The sequence below is a fragment of the Octopus bimaculoides genome, chromosome 3 (genome assembly GCF_001194135.2).
Source record: "Octopus bimaculoides isolate UCB-OBI-ISO-001 chromosome 3, ASM119413v2, whole genome shotgun sequence".
NCBI classification, from domain to species: domain Eukaryota; kingdom Metazoa; phylum Mollusca; class Cephalopoda; order Octopoda; family Octopodidae; genus Octopus; species Octopus bimaculoides.
The window spans coordinates 73,870,904-73,874,441 of NC_068983.1; the positions used below are offsets into that span (position 1 = coordinate 73,870,904).

General features: G+C 40.8%; 1 protein-coding gene across 2 annotated transcripts in view; it reads left to right on the forward strand.

Moving 5' to 3' along the window:
- Positions 1-3,538, forward strand: part of LOC106880276 (feline leukemia virus subgroup C receptor-related protein 2) — a 300,669-nt gene that overhangs the window by 226,130 nt on the left and 71,001 nt on the right. The gene's annotated exons all lie outside the window — the stretch shown is intronic.

The following is a 3,538-nucleotide window of genomic DNA, read 5'->3' on the forward strand; positions in this document are numbered from 1 at the left end:
TAATGGTGCTGTGATCGAACATAGCTTTTTAGCCCAGCTAAAGATCTACAATGTCTTGTACAGAATGGGCAGCTAAAACCTTTACCAGCAATAGATGGCTATAGTTGTAACTGGGCTTCATGTACCTTTGCAAGTTGTTTAAGTCCTCCGACCGAATTACACTCCATTCCACATGCTTGACAGATATGATTATAATATGGTGTGTAGCACCACCACCAGTAGCCTGATTGTCAATCATCGGTCTTGCTTTATGACTACGAAGATGACTCTTGAGTCCAGCTTTGCTGAGGCACGGTTTTGCACAGACACTACATGTCAGCATCATAGGAAGACCCTTACCATATGGAAGTGCAACAGCAATGCCCTTCCTGACATCCCTCCTTACTTTCTCATGCGTAGCTCAAGATTTCTCAAAAAGTAGCTGTCCCCTCATACACAATCCTTCTCCACCTGCTATGGTCAATAGCTATGCCCTCTTGTGTGTCAGGAGAGATGCTAGCATATCTCAAGGAAGCCTTCAGTTAGTCTTTATGCCTCTTTTTTTTATTTATGTGGAGGTCGTTCTCCTTTAGCTAACTCTCCATAAAAGAGTTGCTTTGGCATCCTTGAAACTTGCATCCTGACCAGATAACCACTCCATCTGAGACTTTGCTTCAACACAAGAATTTCTATACTTTCACACTGAGAGCGTTCCAATATCTCAAGATCACTGATGCGGTCCTCCCACTTAATGCCATAGATCCGTCTGAGACACATCTGATGGAGACGTTCCAGTTGTTTAAGGTGGTATCGATATGTGACCCAGGTCTTGCAGGCATAAAAAAAGAGAGCACACATGCCTAGTACACCTTTATCTTTGTCTTCCTGCATATGTCTCACCGACTCCAGAGGCGCCTTTCTAGCCTCCTGAAAGCATCACTTGCTTTCCTAATTCTGTATGGAATTTCATTATCCAAATTGTGATATCTATTAACAGTGCTTCCCAGGTTGACAAACTGATCGACTACACTAAGTCTTCTACCATACACATAGATATTTGGTTCAATATACTGCTTACCACGGGCAGGTTGGTACATGACAACAGTTTTCTTGAGACTGACTGTCAATCCTAAGGCAGTGCAAGCATCAGAGAATGCATTCAAAATGTGTTGCATATCAATCTCTGTGTGCGCTACTAGATCACAATCATCTGCATTCAAAAGGTCTCTTATCATAGAGGTAAATACCTTTGTTTTTGCAGCAAAGCATCTGATATTAAATATGCTGCCAGAGGTTTGATAATGGCTGTAAACACCATATCTGCAGTTTCTGAATGCAATACAAAAAACCATTGCAAAATATATGGCGAATAGAGTCGGTGCCAGAATATCCCCCTGTTTCACTCCATTTTGTATTGAGATAGGCTCTGACATTTTCCCTCTAACATTAACCCTACCCTTCATGTCTTCATGAAAAGACCTAACCAAAGCAAAGAACTTTTCAGGACACCCAAGTTTCTGGAGGACTTTCCACAGTGCATTTCTATTAACGGTATCAAAGGCTTTTGTCAGAATCGACAAACACATGATATAAATCCAGACCCTGTTCCACACACTTCTCCTGAAGCTGTCTAGCTGAAAAGATCACATCAGCAGTCCCACATTGACTTTCTGGAAGAACACAATGTGCAACATGTTTCAGCAGACGATCCAGAAGTACCCTGCATAAAACCTTTCCTACGACAGAAAGCGATGATATTCCCCTGTAGTTACCACAATCATTCTTGTTACTCACAATCATTCCTTTATATAAGACCACCATAACTGTATCTCTCCAGTCCTCAGGTACAGATTCACTAGCCCATATCCTGCCAAACAAGGAGTGAAGTTGTTGCAGAAGTTTCTCACCACCATGCTATAACAACTCTGCATTGTGCAGCATATATATTATTATGTACCTAAGCTTTGAAGTTAATGGTGTAATCCGGAATAAATTATAAAATTGCCGCAAACATACAGAAATGTTAAATGTTCTTTTGCCTCTCAAATCTCTTGTCTTTATATATATATATAAATATATAAATAAATATATAAATAAATATATATATATATATATATATATATATATATATATATATATATACATAAATATATATATATTACACTTCCACATGCCTCGCTTCATTGGATGGGTGGGCGTTCATTTCATAACTGCCATTTGAAGAGTGCAAGGCTATGTAATCAGACTGTTACCTAACATTCCTTTGAATACGTAGTGCAAAACTGATCAATTAGATGGCCTTTAATAGATATATAATACTGTACACTTTGAGAGAATCATGATGTTGTAGGAGAGAAATGTGTCTGCATGGATGATGGTTCACTTGCATTAAATGAGATTGCAAAGAGAGAGGTTTGGAGATGCCACTATGAAAGGTTACTAAATAAAGAGAATGAATGGGAGAAAGAGAGTCTGCCGAATGTCGACCCAACAGAGGAACCAGCTATCTGAATTGAAAGTACCTTGGTAGATAAAGCAATTAAGGGTTTGAAGACAGGGAAAGCCTCCAGCCTATCAGGAATCATCACAGAGACACTCAAAATATCTGGCAGTGTCGGCTATAGCCTAGTCACCCGTATAGTCAACTAGGTGATATATGAAGGAGTCATACCCAATGCCTGGTGTAGCAGCACCATAGTCAACTGCTACAAAGGTAAAGGTGACGCTTTAGATACAAATAATTACAGAGGTATCAAGTTGTTGGATCAGGTAATAATAATCACAGAGAGGGTCATAGCCCAACTAATTAGGGAGAGTCAGTCTAGGTGAGATGCAGTTTGGGTTCGTGCCAGGGAAAAGTACCACTGATGCTATATTTCTGGTAAGACAGCTGCAGGAGAAATACCTAGCCAAAGATAAACCTCTGTACCTGGCTTTTGTTGACATGGAGAAAGTCTTTGACAGGTTCCCCCGATTCCTTATCTGATGGTCAATGAGGAAACTAGGGATAGATGAATAGTTAGTGAGAGCTGTGCAAGCCATGTACAGGGACGCTGTCAGTAAGGTGAGGATTGGCAACAAGTGCAGTGAAGAATTCCGGGTAGGAGTAGGGGTCAACCAGGGATCAGTCCTCAGCCCCCTCTTATTCATCATAGTCCTCCAGGCAATAACAGAGGAATTCAAGACAAGATGCCCCTGGGAGCTCCTCTATGCTGATGACCTTGCTGTAATAGCTGAGTCACTATCTGAACTAGAGAAGTGGAATCAAGGATTAGGATCAAAGGCCTTAGAGTCAATCTAGCAAAAACCAAAGTCTTAATAAGTAGGAAGCCAAGCAAGCCACAAATCCCTTCAGGGAGATGACCCTACTCAATCTGTACAAAAGGCGTAGGTAGAAACTCCATAAGATGTACCTAGTGTAAGCTATGGACACATAAGGGGTGCAGCAATATAAAAGGAAGGCTAACTGGGAAGACAGTTTTTGTATGTTGCAAATGCTCAGGAGCAATAAACACTGAAAATGTGCAGAAAACAGCTTCTGTCACATTCCAGGGAGAAG